Genomic DNA, 20659 nt, shown 5'->3' with positions numbered 1-20659 from the left:
CTACAGAGGACAAGCACTTCTCCAGATGTTTGGAGCTGTGGCTCCTCAGGGTAGTCTCTGCTCTATCTTTCTGTGCTAACCCTTTAGCAGGAAAGGCAGCCCCCAATTCCCAAACTGTCCCCTCCCTCCCCTCTGTTCCCACACTAGGCACCCTGTATCTGCTGAAGAAAAAAGTTTACTTTGATTTTTTACATCCAAGCCTGTCTAGTATCAGATCTGGTGGTGGAAGCGAATCAAGGTTCATTCACTTAAGCTTATGTTTACTTAACTTAGAAGTCAGTAGAAGATTAAGAACACCAGTGAGGATGAGGGGTGTGTTTAGTGAAGCATGAGCTGAATGAATCGTATAGTATTTAGTGCCCCAACTTCTGTGAAGGCCCCACCTTCAGTGGTTTCCTCAAGTTTTGGCTTCTTGGAGTGGCAGTTACCTACCCAAGTACACTTTAATGCATTAAGAGTACAGCAAGGGCATGTGCCCTCTGCTTCACTCCACTCAGAATTGTCTCCTCCTGCTACACTGAGCTTCCCAGGATGTTTGCACATTGACTCCAGTGCATTCTCAGACTACAGTTAAAGGAGAAAGGGGAAGAGATCCCCTGGCCTCTGGCCTCCTTAGCATTTCTTATCAAGCCAGCAACAAGGCTAAATGCATGCTTAGAACAATGCTGCCCCACCTTCCCTGGAAGTCATAGGAGCAAATAGCTCTGCTCCAAGACAAGCCATAAATGAGTTTGAAGGTCATCCCTTCATCACCAAAAATCTCACAAAACTTCTATTTGCCAAAGTGGTAAGATACCAGTTGTAATGAAGTCCTTGCAAAAGGTATCTCAGCCCAAAGATGAGCTTTGTCTCCCTACATTGTCGTGAGACAGTCAGGGTCCTCAAAGCTGAGGCTTCTGGCATAGGGGTCCCTTTCTAAGAGGCACTGCCATGCTTCAGAGTCCCCAGTCCTTCTTCCAATGGTCTTGCCACTAGAAATCAGTTTGAGTGGGAGCTTTATACATTACATCAAAACTGCAGGAGCAAAGACAGCTGCTAAGTCTATAGACAACTGGCAAGTGCTAGAAGTACCTATGTCAGAGTAAGACTCAGGAAGAAGTCATTTCACACCCCCGCCAGCCCCTATCCCTTGGTTTCCATAGGAAGGAAGCACATGCAAAAGGACCAGACAGGAACCACAGGGTGCTCTACCCATGCTCCTAGAGAGCACACGGGTGCACCATGCCTTCACTTGGCAAGCACTCTAGACATGCCCATGTCTCCTGGTACAGCTGTTCAGGTTTACACAAGACATTACCCACCAATAACCCATCAGAGCATTCTCCCAATAAATCAGACTGAAGACCCTTAAAGACATAAGAAACATCCTGAAGCATCAGACCAAGGGTGCATCTAGGCCAGTTCTTGAACAACAGTGACAGAAGATGCAGTTTAGGAAAAGTATACAAATCTGAGCATTATTTGTTTCATTTCTCTCCTACGCCATTGCACCCACAGTCATTGTAGCAATGGTTTCAGAGGGTACATCCATGCCTATTCCCTTACTATTAAGATCATAGACAACAGGTCCATAAACAGCCTAATCCCTTCCAGAACATGCTGGTATTATCTGCTCCTGCAGCTTCCTCTGGCAGATTCCTTAAATGCTTCACCCACTGGTCAGAGCACTCTTATCTGTTTGAACCTGAAGGTTAAAATGGTACCACTCACCTGGAACTCAGGAGACATTAGATCATGGTCTAGCCTGGAACAGGTTCTCCTTTTTGGCAGAAGCTTCAGAACATGGGTTATATGTCAACATCCATGTTTCCTGATGTTTTCCATTCACCTCCCTGTACCACATCAAAAAAATCTCATCAGAAGCCACAATTACACCCTCTCCTCCTCCCATATGATGGATACTGGGATACAGTGTCTAGCCTGTGGGTCTTCTTGACTACCAGATCAGCCTTGGAGCCTCAGGAATTAGTATGAATACTAACAAGCCAGAGACTGATTAGCTCACTACATAGTATCAGGCCACCATCCAGGGAGCTGAGAGCTCCCTACCAGGATCCTGTGCACACCTTAGCCAAAGAGCTCAGGACTAAGTTACAGTCTCAGCTAGCTTCCAGACTCTGCTATTAATCAGACACCTCTGAGCAAGTACTGTTTCTTTTCATCCTGCCTTTCCTCTCCCATTCTTGTGTATCATTAATCAGGGAGAACTCAAAAATAAAAGTCAGCCAGGATATTGCTGGCTTGACAGCCTTTTCCCCTTTGCAGGTTTTCCCACATAGGCCTTCAGCAAAGATAAGTATTTCTCATTCCCTTCCCCTCTTTGCTTACCCATTTTGGGACATGCAATCACAGCCACACAGTCAGGGAGACCTAGGAGCTCATCCTGCAGTTCTTTGAGAGCAGTGCTCCAGGGATTAGGGAGGAGCATGGCAGAAGGCTGTTATCTATCTGCCATAGCAGAGTCATCCCACACAGTAGGGATTTACAATGAATTTCAAATCACACCAATAGGCTTAGATAGTAAAATACTACCTCCTCTCACACATTACTCATTACTATTGATTACTTATGTGCATAAGCAGCAAAGAAATCTTTTGGCTAAAGATGCAAAGCACTAACTCAACTCAGTTACATGCAACAGGAAACATCACATAAGCATTGGCCCAAACTACTGCATTACTTAAGTGCTTTTCATTCTGGTAGCTTCCTCTTACACCTCCCCAAACAATTCATTTCAGCCCAGTTTACTTCCCTACCTGTGGGGACCCACAGCTACCTTCAGTATAACTGGACAGCTTAATCCCACTACACACCAGAGCACCTACTGCACACCACTCCTAACACACAAAAACCTGCCACCAACCCAACACTCACCTCTCTCACTCCCCCCTTTTGTCTTTTCCTCCAATGAATACACCTGCTAGAGCAGAGCAAGGTGAGGTTAATGGAGTTAATTAGCACACATTAATGCCTTCTTGATCAATGCAGGTGTTAGCAATCTTGTCAGCACATCCACAAACATCGTTCTGCTCTGCGAGAACTTCCCCAACTCATCACAAGCTGAGTTGCTCTGCGTGGGTCTTGCCGTATCAAGCCCACCTGTGTTCAGGCCTCCATAGCACTCACAGTCAGCCACCCCGTCTTGTTCCTTGACTCTGGTGATTCACAGACCTCGTGGCCCACATGAGCTGTTTTCCCCAGGACTGTGTGGAAATATGCAGGCATTTTCCGACCTTACGTCAACACCTCTCTCCTCAGGAAAATACAATAGTGGACAGAATCAGACCCAGGGGTTTTGTAGCTGTTCCTCCCAAAACACTCAAGTGCTAACTTGGTTCTTTCCTTAGTCTTCTGAGATGTCTAGGATCCCTCTGCCCCACTGCATGGGGGAGTCAACCTATCGACCAGTGCCTAATCATGGAGAGGTTCCCATTCCCATCATTAGTTTTCTTCCTTTACATTTGGTTTGGTTTTGATGGGGTGAAGAAGAACCTGCTATTAGATTTCTGTACTCCTCTTACAAATGATCACCTGATCCCCATGATGAGATGACAAAAGTCTCTCCCCTATAGGTGAACTTCTTGCTAAGCATCAAGAATCTCAGCAAGAATATTTATTCTTTACATTGGAAAACATTACTTGTCATTTACTCTGTTTCCTCTGTGTTTATAGCCCTTCCATTTTGTACTCAAGGAACTAAGGCAGTACCCTGTAATATAACTAAACTCCAATGTTCTATAAATAAGAAATGGAATTAGTTGTCAGGAATGACACCCAAACACCACCAAGTGTTCTGATGCAGTCACCCAAAATATTATTTGGTTTCTTAGGAATAACTGATGTATTTCCAGGAAAATCAGGATCTTTTCTGGCTTTTTACACAGAGGAGATACCAACTTAACTGCATCAGTTGGCCTATACCCAGAGAGTATACAAGGCTCATTGAAGTATTTATCTCACATCATTCCTGTGAGATAGGGAAAGTCCGTTTTTGCAAATGGGGAACCATGGAGACACTAAATGACTGATCTAAGGTCACACAGGAAATCTGTGGTGGGGGGAAAAAAGGGGAATGGAATAGATCTTTCCAGGTCCCACACTTGTCCTTTGACCTCTTCTCTGTCCTCCACCTCCCAGAAGGGCTGTTGGTCAGAAGGCAGAGAGAGCCCCCACCCATGTAGCCAATCTCACAGCGATTTTGTGGAGTTCCCCCTCCAACACAGGCTGATTCAGCAGCAGGGGCTGTGATGGACACTGCTGTCACCCCCCTGCAGTATGGGCCATGTGGCACGCACCCACCCACCACCTCCTCTAGCAGAGGAAAAGTGATGCTTGAATTGATGGCAGAAGCAAAGGCGTGAAAAACCTCTGGAAAGCCATGCCCATCCTCCCCCAGGCCAGCACAGGGCACCAAGATTAACTTGGGTTTTCCCCGATAGTCAGTTGTCAGCAGTGAAAATATGTTTGGAAATATATAGTGGAAATAAGTGTCCCTCTTTCACTACAAAGGGGTTATTCCTGTGCAGAAATACATGGTGTTTCTCTGGGAGGTATCCTGTTTTAGGAGCTTGTGATCTAAAGAGTGTGACTCCTGGGGTGGTTGACCCAGTGGGGCAGAGTCTGCCTCGTGGCTGAAGTACATCAGAGCTGGGTTCTCCACCCCTACTCCCGGACACCAGGACAGGTCCAGGGGCACTGATTTCTGAGCATGCAGAGTCCTTAGACAGAATACCCTTGGGATTGCCTGTCATCGTTGGAAAATACTCACTGCTGGGCGGGAATATGCTAGAGTCAGGAAAACTGCAGAAAGTCCACAAACACGTAATCACCAGGGGTTATTACAGGATAACAGAGGAGGATGTTAATATGAGGCAGGCTGAATGTGACCATCAGGCCTATTTAGCAATCGGCAGCACAGAAGTTCCCCAATTCTGCAGCAATAGATGCAAACACCCACAGCAATGCTCAGTGGAGACCGTGCTTTGGAGAGCACGAACCTGGGATGGCAAAGGACACATTGGTGTGCCTTCACCTGCTCCAGTCTTTTGGCATCTCTCCTTGTGCCAGTACAATGTCTGTCACCTGTCTTCCTGCATTAATGTCCAATTTTATTGGCTGTCTCTACTGGAGATCCGTTGTCTAACCAAAGATAATGTTCGTCTTCTAACGAAGGAAATCTATCCCCTGCTGGAAACACTGCATTAGGAAAAAAAAATGTTCTAAAAAGCAATTTTTTTCTAGCCCCTAAATTCTCAGTCCATAGGATTTTACTTTGAATTAATATGGGCTGTCCTTGTTCTGGAATTAAAGTTATTGATCCAGTCCTTGATTACTGTCATCCATCTTTGTTCCTGGACTTATTATCATCTGTGCAGGGCAGGAGCCTCTAATTACAGACTGCAATTTGTGGCCTTACTCCAGAAAGTTACCAGAAATGAACCCATCAGTATGCCAGCTGGCCACAACATCTCTGAGCCAGCTTAAGCTAACAGGGGAAAATACTGCTTGAGAGCCTTCAACTAGGTGGTAGCAGTTGGAGCCAAACAGCACTAAAAGCCTGAGTGAAGTGTGAGGATATCAGAAGTCAGGAATTCCCTGATGTTTTCCCCAGCCTTCCACAAAACCACTGAAGTCACAGGGCAGCAATAAATCCCACTTGCAGTTTCTTAGAGTAACAAGTGTCTTCCACAGTTTCCTGATTTATTATGATGTGAGTAAATTTTTAAGAAGCATTTATTACCTAGTGAAGCGGATTGATTTACTCTTAGCGACCTCCTTTGCTGGTTCCTGAGGCTGAGCTAGGAGTAGCAGCAGAGCCAAGGAGATGTCAGACCACATTGTCATGCCGTGTCAGGGCCTCTGAAAAAAAAACTACCAGCATGAAACACCTTGATCAGCTGTTGCAACAGGTAGGAGAGGTGTGTGCCAGCGAATAATTACCAGGAGCTGTTCAGAAAAGTGCTGTGAAGTCCCCTAAATAATGTGTCTGACAGCAATGTGAGCTACTGAACGTAGGTTATTCACATCTTTCCTGTAAAGGATGCTGGAGGCCAGAGCACACAAATGACCACCGCGTAGGGAGGAACCTCAATCCTCCCTGAGGCCTCGTGCAATCCCATGCACACGTGAGGAGGTTTTCATGCTGGCTGCGGGAGAGTTCCCGTCGGGCCACAGCCCCCCTCACCTGGCTAAGTGGGACACGCACACTTCAGCTGTAGCGACTTTCTGTCCTGAGCACCCAGAGAGCCCATCCATGGAAACCACCGTGGTTTTGAGCAAGTGTTTATTCATCGCTGAGCTTCATCTCATCATTCAAGGCATGACTGGGATACACCCTTGGATCCACCAATTAGACGCAGCTCTTGGGAGCAGAAATGCTGTCATTCAGGTGGCAAAAGGTAGCCTCCTGTCAATACTTTCAGCCCTGCTGAATGTAGGCAGTGCTGGAAATCAGCTGCATTTGTGAGTCTTGGCAGCTCCCGCACTTAGGAGACCCCGAAGAACAGCTGAACTAGCACCTCAGCTCCTGTGGTCTGCCAAAGCTAGCAGAAAGTGTGTGTCTAATTATGCCACTCACAAACATGGTGGCATAAACATCGTTCCTGGGACAGTGGGAGCTGCTCTGGGCAGCGGGCAGCCTCTCTGCTCCCACTACACCCAGCCGGAGAAAGCGTCTGCCAGCTCTGGGCCACGTCAGGGAGAGGATAGGGGGAACCATGACAGAGCAGCCAGCCTGACCTCAGAGCTCGGCTGGAGCTTGTGACAGGACACGCTTACCTCCTGCTCCCTGGGAGAAGTTTTATTCAGTACTGTGCTCTTTGAATTTTCCAAGTAATTTTTTAATAGGTAGCCTCGGAGTTAGGTGACAAAGTAGTTTTTTCCTTGATCTTCTTTTGTTTGACCAGTCTCTCTTAAAATAGAAACTACCTAGACAATGTCTGACAGAACCATAAATCCTGCACTCATTTCATATGATGTTAAGGTTGTTATTCATTTGAGGTTTGGGGATGTGGGACTGAAGATCAATTTTTGGCAAGACTTGCATCAGAACAGACTGTCTAACGCTGTGAGCAAAGCCTGCAGGGTTGCCGGAGGGCGGATGCGCAGTGGCACAATTGCTGGATCTTGACCATGCATAGAGCTGCCTCCGTTTTAGCCCCTGCCCCACCAGCTGCTCCGATGGGGAGACGCAAAATGGGCCCACAGAAAAAGTCTGTCCACTTCTGAGGGGGGTGATGCCCTTCTGAGGGGGAGCATGGATGAGACTCAGCAGCAAAAATGATGTGCAAAGAGTGGCAGGGTCAGCAGAGCCTTGATCATGCTGTAAACCACGTGATGATGTGGAAAAGATTCCTGTTTCCCCTCTGGTTTCAGCCTAAATTAATGCAAGTGTTCATGCACAGCTGTACTTGGACAAGATTGCTCCTTCAGATGCTCCTCTCTGTTGATCTTGTCCTCAATTTCTTTTTTAAAGGATTAAATATTTCTACAGATAAATGCCTAAGATGCTTATGGTTTAACTCAGAGTCACAGAGTCTGAGTGAACAGAGTCACAGAAACAAGAACATGAAAACTTTGAGGCCCTGGCGGTCTGTCTTCTGAGTACAGACAGACAGACAGACAGGCTCCAGTGACCGTACACTGGAGACATCTCCTCTCTCACCCGGGACCCCAGCGTGTCCTTTCCAGCATAGCCGCTTCTCCAAACTAACTTAAGTGAAAACAAGGCCTGTATGGAACATGCAGAGTTTGTTAAAGTAGGAGCCAAGATAACCGTGTAAAGGATGTGCTGGCAATGCAAGGCCAGAGGAGAGATGAGGTTAGGCACAGCACAGGCATGCGTGGAGACTGGTGGGAGGAAGGCAATGTATTGTCCACGCAGAGAGATTAAATCTGCCTCCACCCTACAAAAAATATGTAACAGTCAGCAGCTAAATCCAGGCTAGTGCTTCTCCTTCAAGACCATCGTCCCGGAGCAAACAGGAGTTTTAGTTTCAGTGTTTTTGTTATGTTGGGGGATTTTTTTTTTCAGTTCCTTGAGATGGAAAAATTCATTCAGCTTAAAAAAAAAAATTAATATTTGCATCAAACTTTCAAAGCACATCCATACTTCTTTGATGACTTTTCTCATGCAACTTGCAGAACAGGTATAAAGTCCAAATCCTGTGATTTCCCAGGGACAGAAGGGCAACGGGCCTTGGAAAACCCACGTGGCGGCGGAGCTGGCAAGATCCCTTGCTCTTCCCAGCAGCACTCATAAGCTGGGAGCGGCGAGAGCAGTGCTCGCCTACACGCTGTCGTGTCACGGGGTTTACACAGGGGCAGAGGAGCTGTCAGGCAGCAGCAGACAGGTCATTTGTCCCAGTTTCCTGGCCTCCGACAGCAGAAACTACTGGATTGGGTGAATTGTGCAATGGGAGTTACAGAGCAGCTATTTCTCCGGGGAAGGTACCTCTGAATCTCCCTGACATGCTCATGGTCAGCTCTTTGGAGTTATAATTCAAACCTGACAGTTCAGAAGTTGAGTTTGGGAAGAATGAGATGCTCACCCATATACACTGAAAGCCTGGCGGTGCATATGTGCAAGAACAGGGATCTTACAACCCTTCCCCTCCTCTAAAAATACTATATAATCCTATGGGTGACTATCTTCTCCATACAGTAGAGTCTATAGCTTACACAGTTTGTTTGTCCTATTTTAAACACAACTGTGAAAAATACAGGAAAAACACTAAGGAAAAAATATATATACTTTTTTCTGTATTTACTCTTCAGATTAAAGTCCTCACAGCTTGGAAACATTTAACCTCCAAACATGCAAAACTACTTAAACAAGGAGGGAATTCAAGGTCAAATTCTTACAAACTAGGTGTTTTTATAAGCAAGTTCGATGATGGGAACACTGAGCAACTTGTGACCTTAAAGCAATGCTCTGCCTCTTTCAAAACCAGAACTTCCATCCCAGGGCAGTTTCTGACATTTACTTTTTCTGTCTTGAAGCTGGATAAAAACTAAACATATAGAAGTTCACTGAATAAAACCATCCAAGATTTTATTTCTTTTATCAGGTTAAAACAAAACTTTAGTAATTTCTGAAGAAATCTATTTCATTTTCAATGCTGATGGTTCAAAATGCCTCCTCCAAAAATATATGTATTATTAACTTCCTTAGCTTAAACCCAGAAATTTTACTTTAAGAAATTTTATGCTAAAATGTAATGTTCTCCCAAAAATATCCAATTCAGTGTATCGTAGTGTGTCTTTAGGATTATTGTTCTGGGTAAAAAGGCTCTATTCAAGTCAAGTTCAACAGTAGGTCTTGAACCCCAGTTAATGGCCTTCTTTTGACAAACATTTCTAAACCACAGAGCAGAAATACCTAACGTGCCATGAAGAAATAAAATTTTTGTCATGAATGGATTTGATGCCCTCAAAAGAAGGTGTCTATACTTCAGTACCAGGGCATCCAGCTCACACTGAATGACAGCGAATTGAACCCCGCAAACCTTGAAGAAAATGGCATTACATCATGCAGTAGGTATATGTTAGCATTATGCATACTTTTGCTGCTGACACGAAGCCAGAAAATGACTCACATTATTTGTCAGAGGAGGAAATTTACAACTGAGTGCCTTGAATATATGAAAATGAAATCTAATGAAGAAGAGAAAGAATTGGGAAATACATCAGCAAACCAAAAACAAAAAAAAAGTAATAAAGGTAATTCCCCCCAGAAGATCTTTAAGGTCATAAAAAAGGAACAAAAGGCAAAGCAACCTTTGAAACGGTACAGGAAAAACGCCCTAGTGAAGGGGCAGAGGGGAAAGCCAGCTGCTAAGTTTGCTCAGTTTTCCCTTTTTTCATGTCTTGCATTAAGCAACACACCAGCTAACTACTGTAAATACACCACAGGTAAAAATTTTGGCTAAAAATAATCAGGCAAACACTGCATACACATGCAAACAGTGGCATCTCGGTTGACTCCAAACAAATTATTGTAGGAAGCGTTTTCCCCCACCTTTTGAATAGCAATGTAAATGTCTTCTTTGACGTTCAACAAATAACATCTACAGCCACAAAGGACTGTCTGCTCACCTGCGGGCAGCACCCAGTGTCACAACCAAACTCGTCTTCTTCCTTTCGCTGTGTTCGTTTGACGCCTGCCAGATAGAGCTGCTCCCTAGACTGAAGCCTTTTACAGCCATCAGCAATTCCCTTATCTCATGTTGCCTTTCACTAAACCTAAGTGCTTTTGGCTTGCAAAGGACACTTTGCTTATTTCACTATTGCTGTCTGAGTTTTTTCCCCCGTGTACTGCTGTGAAATGTTTCTGTGGAAACACTGACCCACCATCAGCTGTAGGAAGAGGGACCTCAGGGGAAACCTGGCAAGTTTGGGGTTTTTTGTTATTTACTCTTATCCTCATCTTATTTCAGGATTTATAGCACATGAAGATGGAAAAGTAATGGTTTCTTTTTTTTTTTTTTTTTACTTATTTTCACATGGTGTGAAAACAATCACTGCTCAGCTGTGAATTCACAAATGCATTAAAGGAGAAGACAGTGACTACTCACATGTCACATGTCACAAAACTGAGGCACAGACAAGGAATTCAAATGGGAGGACAGATCTTTCGAGGTGTCACCCCCACTTCTACACACAGAGCTGTAACATCTCTCGAATGATTTAAATCAGTGGGCTTGTGCAGCTCACACTCAAGTGTCTGGCAGAGGTCTCCAGCTGCTGCCAGGTATTACACATAAATCAGAATACATCATGAAACTACTGCATAATTGAGAGCCAGGGCAGTATTCAGAAATGGAGAAGTGGGATGGCCCAGTGAGCAGCAGGCAGGACATCAGTGCAGTGCAAAGCAGTGCAAATGCTGAGCTGAAATCTCACAGCTAGTAAATGAAGGAGAGCAGTGTAACAGCAGTCTACATCTTTACAAGGAGAAGTCTCATTAAAAAAAAATCATGAGATTTTGCGTTTGGCTCATAAAATTAACCAGAGCCAATGTCTGGATTTTTGTTGATGTTTTCTGATGCTCATCCTCCACTATGTCTGTGAAAGTGCAGAGTAATGCACTCAGTACATGATCTCTGCCTCTGGTTTCTGGAGAAGGACTTGCCACCTGCCTGAGACCCCCCTCCCCAAGATTTGGGATTTCTGTCCCCAGGGCAGTGCCCCAGCACTGGGCAGGGTGGAGCTCCAGCACAGGAACTTGGAGGAATGGGGCTGTGAGCAACCTCTGGCAGAGCCCTGGACACACTCTCATGTTGATTTTGCTCTTGCAGCTTCAGCCCAGGACAAGACTCAGCTCCAGGCAGGGCACTCAGTGAGGGACTGACACCGGCTGGCTTCCCAAAGAGACTCAGGAAACCTGACGGGGATATTCACGCAGCGTATTTCTCCGGAGACATGGCAAGAGGAGTACAGACCCATCCTCTGCCCACAGAGGTATAGAAGAGGGCTAAGAGAGTGGAAGCCACTGCTCCTCTGTGGGGGTGAGCCGCTGGAGACCCAGCTCACAGCTTCCTGCATTGACTCCAGGCTCTAGTGTGTCCATCAACAGGCTCGTCTGTCAGTGGAGATATCATTTTAGGTACATGAATTTCTGATATCAAGTAACTTCTAGAGTCAGCTACTTGCTTAGACAGCCAAGGAATTACGAGATGAGATGAGGACTTGGCCATATGGAGACCATTTCTCTGCCAGTTAGCTGGAAGAGAAATTCAAGAAGCACATGTTTTTCACTGTTTTTCACATGAGATAACAAAGAACTCCACTGCATTAAATGCTACAATAGCAGAGAGGCAAAGAGTACCCTGGAGACCTTACAAAACCAACCAGTGACTTAAGATGCTACCAATGCTAGATGCCATGTCTATGGCATGTCTATAGATGTCTGGCTTTAAGAAGATGCTAAATATCCAACCCTTGCTTACTTTGAGCCACCTTTACAGGGTCTCATTAGCTCCTTCACTTATCACTAATGATAATCACTTGTTTATAGCCTAAAAAGTCAAAAAGGTGAGAAGCAACCAAACCAGAAATGAAGCAAATGATCATAGAATTCATTGGTGCCAAAGCTGGATTAGCAATGAGAGCTTCTGACTTTTGGATTAGTCTCCAGTGCCCTTGGCCACCCCAATGGGCCTCTAGAAAAAGGAGTGAGACCTAGTAGGTAGAGCAAGGTTGACTGCCCAGGAGTGCTGAACCCCTTTCTGACTCCACAGTTTGCCTTCCAGAGGAGACTGAGTGGTTCCTCTCCTCTAAACAGGATCCCTGCTAGACCTTCCCCTCAGCCTTTATAATATCCCTGTGCTGCCTTTCTGCAGCTGGCTCTGAACTCCGCCATCCTCAGCGGTGAGCTGTGCTTCCATGAAGCTGGTTGCCATCATGAAAAAGCAGTGCAAGAGCCTTCCAAGATCTGATACAGACAAGTGAGGGTAAACAGCTTTGACTAGCCAAGTATTGCTCTGGGAATGTTGCAAAATATGAGTAGCTTTGGCCCAGAATGAAGCAGCAGGCAGTAAAGAAACCACACATCCACGTGGAAACATGATGATCCTCTAAAGCCAACATCCCTCCCTCGGCAGTGTAGAAAAAAATCACAAATGTTTTCTTGGCCAGGGGAGGCCAAAGTAACTCAAAGCAGCCCTTCCAGAACAGTTCATAACACCATATTAAATCAGTGATGCAAACCTGCTATTAAATTGGCAGCACTCAGCAGTAAGTAGAGAAGTGATCCTCACCATGCTTCAGGTCTAACAGGACCAAAAAGAGAGAGCCAACTCTCTAATATTTCATTTGCCAGCCAATTGGTACCTCAAAACTCTTCCCAGAACAAAATCAAACCTTCCAGGGGGCTAGGAAGTGCTTCTCAGCATCAGAGTGTTTATGACTGGGGATATCGAAGGATGCTAGAGCCAAAACTGCCTGGCTAAGCTGCGGCTGCTCTTCATGAGGAGCTCAGACTCCTGAAATCACCTCCATCTGGGCAGATTCTGGCATGGGCAGTGGTTGAGAGACAGACCCTTCCCTCCTGTCCTCAGGGACCCTGGGGGCTGGCTCCAGGACCAGCTCTTGTGCATGGTGAGAGCTGCCCCTGTTCTGAGGAGACTTTATACCCACCAGGCAGCCTCAGCAGTAAGGGCTAGTTGGCAACCAGAAAGGTGTAGTGTGATTATACATAGAGGCATGACAGGCCCCAACACAGGAGGGGAGTCCCACCTCCTGCATAAATCTGAGACCTAGAAAACCTGCCACATCAGTGCACTTAAGGGATTCCCAGGCTGCAATGTTCAGCACTGAGGAGGTTATCTGCCAGCTGGCATGCAATCCACGTCCCTGTGAGAAGCAGCTGATCACAGAGAGGGTTAGGCATGGGAACAGGGTCCAAAACAATCATGGCACTGAGAAGAGAATTTAAGATGGCTCTGATTTTAGTGATTTTTTTCATAAATCAGTGAATTAGACTGAGGAAATTCTTTTAAGTATGCCCGATGCCTGTTGTCATTCCATTTTTATTGACAGGCTCCATATCAGACACAGGGCAGCGATTTCCAGGAACCAGGTGTTTGATCCTTCCCATCAGATTCTTAGGAAGGTTAGACTGAGTTGAATCTCCTGGCCGTGGTGTTCAGGTTGCCTGCCAAAGCTAACCAAAAGAGTGCTGTCTTCTGTGATACAAGTAGGAAAATCCTTCTTAGATATCAAATTGCCTGGGCCCCTCCTCATTTCATTTTTTGTAGATACCATCAGGGGATTAGCGGAGGTTATTCTGATCTTCAGTCAGAGGCCTTGAGACAGATGCTCAGTTTGTCCTCCATCACTTTCAGGAAGAGACTGGATTTCACTCAAGTGTTCCACTGAAAACTGGATGGAAGTAAGTGATCCAATATTCTAATTGCCAAGAAACCTAATGTAATTCCCTATTAAAATGTCAGGAATATGAGTCCATTTCCCTCTTGTTTCAAAGGTCTCACCTATCTTCAAAATGATCAGCTTATACCATCTGGCAGCTGCTGAGTATTCTCCTGCTGAACCAATGTACATGATTTCAGAGACGCACTTATTAGCTTTAGAAACAAAAAAAGATTATGGTATCATTTATACATTGTTCATTTAAATTACCCCACTATAAATACTGCTGTGCAGGTAGCAGCAATCACACACTTGCCCTGCAGGCCATCCTGTTTCCTCAATGGTATAAACTACTTTAGACCAACTATATGCAGAAACCTTAGAGTGAAATATTCCCTTTTCAACAGGAGTATGATATTTGCAGTCAATAGACCACGTAACCTCTCCCTTCCTGTTGCAAAGAGCATCCCACATAGAGATTAATCATTCCTCAGAAATAGTACAACCAATTGCAGAGTTATTGGCACCTGTCCCATCTCATCAAAAAACAGGGAACTCTAGATATAGCTTGAGTCATCTTCCTAATAGTTCTTTTCATGCCTACGCTCATCACCCTGGAAGTCAGTGAACTTCTGGTTTTCAGCTAATGTGACTCTGACCTCTCCAGTTTAGGCCAAATCAAGCATCCTGCAAAGGTGGAAAAGAATTGGCTGTAATTTGGTGCGAGCTGTTCCCATCCAAGTCAACACAGTCTCAGGGCACCTAGGGGTAAGATGCTGAATCACACCAAAACAAATTAATTCACTGTGATTTACTTTGTAGGACAATTTGATTTGTTTTCATAGTTTCTGACATTTAGTAAGATCATTCAACATTTAAGAGTAAGAAAACTAAAACCAGAAACAGAATAAACAACAAAATCAGATTAGCAGTTGATCTGACTTGTTTTTAGCACAAACTCCCCTTTCTGAGAACTCTCTTGTTCAATATAATCATTTGCTGTTCTGGCTGTCCATTCTGAATATGAGTTTATAAGGAACGTAGTGGCAAAACACACAGCTGAAGCAAGGGTATTCCACGCTTCTCAGATGCAAGACCATTTTTGCCAAGAAGCTGTTACAAAATAGTCTTTTTTACAATGAAATGGGCCTCACTTCATCACCTCATTTCTTTTCCCAGTTGCATTAACTGCATTTTTACTTGCATCCCAGCAAGACTTGGCTTTGTGCCCAAGACGGAAAATCATAGTCAAAAGAAAGGGAGGAAAAAGAAATCGAAATATAATTTTAGCAGTGCATTGAGTCTCCTACCTTTGGATACCTGACAGCTAAAAACACTCTCCTGAGGAGCAGAAGACCATGAGCTGAGGTCCACACCCAAATATCACGCAGTTTTTGTGTCCTGTTTGAAAAATAAGAATGTATTTGTGGGCAAATGGACATACCTTTGGTCAGTAACTTAGACCCCAGTTTTACACAAGCCGCCTTTTTAATAGGAGGCTAAACAGAAACTGAACAGACATACAGACAGCAGCTGAACAGACATACAGACAACAGTTAAGGTTTGCAATTCAGATTCTGGAGGGAGTTCATCTCAGACAAACCATTTTAGATCAGGGAGCCTCCAATGTCCCCAAATACCCTTGGTCTAAAACTCAAATGCAACTTGACTTGAACATTTTTGAAAAGTTAAAAGTGATCACTCATACGAAATTTTGGGCTCCATTTGAGGTTTGAAGAAGAGCTGTTTGAGATGATGAAGGAGAAGAGTTTCTCCAAATACTCCCAAGAGCCTCTTACACCAAGCTAAATGCCCTTACAAATCTTCAGATCAAATGCTCTGAAACAAAACACACGGAAAGTTTCCACAAGGATCAGGTAAAAGCAAACTTGCGATCAAAATCTAGATCTAGAGCATCTATGAACACTCAAGTTGAGGTGAGAATACAAATGTCAGTGCTATTCTGTCAGGCTTTGTCAACGGTTCACCTGTAAAAGGGAGTCAAAGGCACGAAGACCAGAAGAGAGATTCTGATCCAAGGGCAAGTTCTGCTCACATCCATAGCCTAAATTGGGATCCATCATAAAGAAACCTCTCGCTGGTCCCAGCTGAGGTGGTAATTAATTTCCAGCTGAGGTGGTAATTTTCAAAACATCATTGTAGAATTGAGAATTTCTCACAGCAGATTTGTGTCTACTCATCCCTTAAGCTCATTCATAGTAAGCAGTTTCCTTTGCCTTAGTCTGGCACTTGCATTATTGTTGTTTTGCAATATTCTCCAGAACGCACCCAATAAGCCAGTTCAAAAGTACTATAGACTTTTCTTTAAGAGAAGTCAAGGATTCAGCACGTTTATGTTGTCATCAGGATTTCCATCTGTTCATGCTTGTGCTGGGTCCATTCATTTACTTTACTTCAAGACACTAACAGAGCTCTGCAGCATTGCTCGAATCTTCCACATTTTGGGGCAAGGATGTCTCAGAGGACTGGTGCATGCGGCTTTTGTGGCCCATCCCAAGCCCAGAGATTTTGTGGTGTTTTTATTGCTAACCATATAACCAATAAGTGTGTTTTTTACACAGGTATTCACCAAAAAGGATGTCAGTTTATGGGAGCAGAGGATCTCTACCCTATGGCTTCAAGTCTAACATCAGATGCTCTGTGGCAAACGCTCTTCATTTTAAATTAGGTGCCAAAGCCAGGCTTGGTTTCCAAGCCTTTCTTGGTGACTAAAACTATTCATTATAATTGCATAGATTTAAAATAACCACCTTTTTTTGGAGGACTACAACATAGGAGAGATTAAAATGCAGAGCATTGTATGTTACAGCCTTAATTGTTCCAATATTATTAAAGACCTGCACTGTGCTTTTAAAGGGGTAAAGATGGAAGAATTGACGCAAGTCTATGTTCTCTTATTGAATTATTGGACTTTGAAAATCTGATAGATTAAGTGCTGACATAGAATTGTTTTCTTTCTTCAAGTTTTCTACTTTTAAGTCTTACAAGAACAACTATTCATTCCATCCTGCCAGAGAATTTGAAAGAAATCTGGTTTTCATCTGTGGAAATTTGAAAATAACCTGTGGGTTTTCTTTAACAGTGAAGAAACTGGAAAAATTGTGCCTACAGGAACCGAAGTGCACTCAAAAGGAGCCTGCCATCTCCTGCCGGGATGAGGCGGAGCAGCCAAGGACCGGCGGCTCAGGTCCGAGTCCTTGGGGCGTTCCCTCGTGGGTGTTGCCCCCTGTGCTGGATGCAAGTTCAAGCTCTGTTCTGCTTTGGCAGAAAAGTGGAATGCCAAATTGCTAGTACTCCTTGGGGAAGTTATTTGTAACTAAATAAAAAGAAGCGACAAACAACTCAGCATGTGCCTTACATCAGTCCACTGCCGTGGAGATAGCTGTTCCTGTTTCTGTCCTACAGTAAAAAGGAAACCAAGTTACACTCGGTTACTGTTCTCTAAAGGCTTTACAAATGCCAGCAGCTGTTGATGAGTGGCTTTCCTGGGCCTGCAAATGTCATTCATATTGGAGGTGCCTTTGCAAGCAGCTTTTGGGAGGAATTCAGACATGAGCTCAGCAGCACCAGGAATCCCCTTATCGGGGGAACCCAAGCGTCTCTTCCGCAGCAGACGGGAGATGTAGGAAGGAAGGAGGGACACATGCCTTGAGGCTGATAGGAAGCAGGGCTCACCTTCCCAGAAACACATGCCACAGCAGGGTAGGGAGGAGGGGAGGTGAGGAGACAGAGCCAGGGAGGAAAAACGGTAAATGGAGAGGCCTGCGTCAGTGAGAGAGCTGACTATGTTGCCATCAAAAAGCTACCTTGTCCCCTCCCGTGCTCCAGTGACGTTCATACCCAGCGCTGTAAATTCCATGCTTCAATCAACTTGGATCCTCAGGGCTGAGACTGCAGGAGAAAGTTCATGGTAAATTTAGGTTCTTGCCCATAAGAAAAGATTGAGACTTGTTTGGGGGGGGGGGGGGGGGAAGAAATGGAACTGGATAAACATGCCCAAAATTATGGGTGATAAAAAGAATATGCAGAGAGAAAAGGGTTTGACCTTCTCAAACAGGAAAAGCAGAGGAAAAATCTGAAGCAAAAGTATACATTTAAGATGAGGAGACTTTTTAGTGTGCCGTTTAAATTCCTTTCATGTGCTGTATAATGCACTGAGGAATATTCTCCAAAGCAATATGATAAGCCAGAAATTGTATGTTTTATTCCTTCTGCCATAGAGAAACCGTGCAGTAACTGTATTTATCAGGGTCTCAGGCTACATTTGTTGCCATGTGGAATCAGGGTCCCTTATCAAAGGTGATGGAGAGTTATGAAGACCCAGAGAGGAAGCATAAATCAGTGTCTTCTAAACCACAATGATTAAATATGCTATGATGCTGGGCCAGAGCCCAGCCCTAGCCCCTCTCTCTGGAATAGCCCCTTCCCGCACTTTGGGGCCTAGGACCGCCGGACTCCAGTGTGGGACTGGAGGGACTACCTGCCTAGCAGAGTCTGAACCGTTCAGCCAGAGGCAGCTGGTCCTGCATCCTTTGCCTAAAGGGGCAGAAGTGACATTATCTCCACAGAACAAGCATCACACCGGTGGTACAAAAGACTAGTGTGCTGTGGGAAAAGAACAGGAGAGGTCAAGGACAACTCTAATGCTATGGGTCCCTAAGTGTCTTGTGCAAATCCCTCAGCAAAGCTGTATCAGAGAGCTCTTGAGACCCATTTAGTTCCTTAGTGCCTAAATCAACATCCCTCTAGACATTGTTGTCTGCATTAATGCTGTGTATGTGATAACAGCTCACATCACCAGTATCTGCCATCAGCAACTGCTACATAGTGTCTGGAAACCTTGGACCCCTCAGGTTACCCACGAATAATCCTGAGATAAAAACCATCTTGGGATTAACATGAGGAGACAGGTCAGATGTGCTCCTGACACTGGCAGGTCGTCTGTCCACACCAACCATGGAGCACGGCAGAGGGTCCAGCTGGGAGGCCACGATCTGGCTCGAGGCCATGGCATGATTCCTTCTACACTTTTTTATTTCTCCAGCCAAGGGCTGGTTTTGGAGGTGGGATGGCTCTAATAGGCATCCATCTGCTGTAATATCTCTGAGCAATAAAAGCTGCAGTTTTACATGCCCCAGACAGAGCCTCTGCGCATGACAGAGTTTTCCCACAGTGAAGAATCAGAGGAAAGGAGGCAGCACAGTATGACAGAAGTGGTCGTTTGTGTACTGTGGTCATTACTGTAACAGGATTACAAAAGAAGCCATCTGGTTCTTAACATTTAATCCTAGCTGAAGGAGGAAGTCAGGCTACAATGTTTGCCTGGGTCCATGCATGCTCCGGTTTTGTGCTAAGGACTTGCTGTCCAGGAGAGAGACCCTCCATCATGCAGTGCCAGAAGACTCAGAGCCTTGCCACCATCAATTCTCTCTCAGTGCAAGGCCCACAACGGTTTCCCAGACTGGTATCCAGTTCAAAGCATCACAGCATGCCCTGGGGTAAGAAAGAGGCCACTTTCCCTTGGGTGACTTGCAACTGCCTGACACAAGCCTGATGTGGCAGTGGCACACATCTGTCACCTTCTTCATGGGGATGGCAACAGGAGGTGACCAGAAAGGGCCCTACTCCTTGGCATGATTCATTCCTAGAATGAAGACACAGCCTTGCCTCAGCTTGGAAGTGTCAGATCAAAAGACACTGAAGTTTCCAGGTGCTGCTTTTGCGTAAGTAGGAAATGCAGGCACCTACAGTCATATTAGTAAGTAATCTCAGACAGGGAAAACTTGAGTGTGCTCAATGGATGCTGGGGCTTGTAAAATAATTAATGTTGGACTGGTTCCATGGCTTGTAGAGATGGGAATATCCCTAAGATCATCATGAGGTTGAATTTCTTGGGCCTGCTCAGGCATGGCTGATAGCATGCTGGCAAAAAGCAGGCTTTCACCTAACAAGCTCTGGGGGAACACTGCAAGAGTGACTCCAACCTCATCACAGTTATCCTGGAGATGCAGTGACAGGGAGTGTTATGCAGATGGCCTGAAGAGCTGGAGCCTATTTCAACATTTGCAAGCTGAGGCATCATTCCTCTTCTACTGAAATTCAGATCAATCAACATTGGTCTGGACTTTACAAGGAACTATTCTGCCATGTTTACATAGTTCTTCCTGAGATGTCAACATCATCTCTGATATTTCCACTGTTTTTAGGCCTCTGAAGCACTGACTTCCCTCACGATTTGGTCACATATGTCCTGAGGGTTTTGCTTATAAAGTTTCAGAGGAATTGAAGAGTGTTAAGCCACGACTACTGGAAACAATATGCCCTGCTTAGCTGAACTTGATTGCAACATCTTCCTTGAGACCAGAACAAAACAAGTAAAAATAGCATATAACATTGTATGGATAAATGAGTGGTCTTCAGCTCTAGAAAACCAGATTAAAGAGAGATCTCCCACTGTAAAATGTAAAGAAAAGTCCTGCCATTTTAAGGCTAAGCCTATCATACTGCAGCTAGCTAAGGAAAGCAAGGAATTGGCATTTTTGGAATAAAATTTGAAAGGTGCTAGGGGACCTGGATGCCTGACTCCTTTTTGTCTCCTTTGAAAATCCCAAACACACTGTTTCCAAGGTATCCTTTGCTGCAGCGGCCTGCTCCCAACAGACTGCCAGCCTGAGGCGTTGAGGTCGTTCCTGGGGAATAAGCTCTCCCTCTAAGCAGGCCCATGCACAGCTGAGCAGGTGATTTCACAGACTGCCAAGGTGTGAGTCAT

The 20659-nt window shown here is 44.9% G+C and overlaps 1 long non-coding RNA gene across 1 annotated transcript; it reads right to left on the bottom strand.

The window, feature by feature from the left end:
- Positions 1–1716: 1716 nt before the first annotated feature.
- Positions 1717–17773, bottom strand: LOC112991400 (uncharacterized). Its single transcript, XR_010392354.1, has 3 exons — positions 17697–17773; positions 15180–15270; positions 1717–1832 (listed from the first exon to the last, which is right to left on the bottom strand). It is a non-coding gene; the product is annotated as an uncharacterized LOC112991400 (long non-coding RNA).
- Positions 17774–20659: the final 2886 nt, after the last annotated feature.

The sequence above is a fragment of the Dromaius novaehollandiae genome, chromosome 20, assembly GCF_036370855.1.
Source record: "Dromaius novaehollandiae isolate bDroNov1 chromosome 20, bDroNov1.hap1, whole genome shotgun sequence".
NCBI classification, from domain to species: domain Eukaryota; kingdom Metazoa; phylum Chordata; class Aves; order Casuariiformes; family Dromaiidae; genus Dromaius; species Dromaius novaehollandiae.
This window is presented reverse-complemented; position numbering and strand designations above follow the sequence as displayed.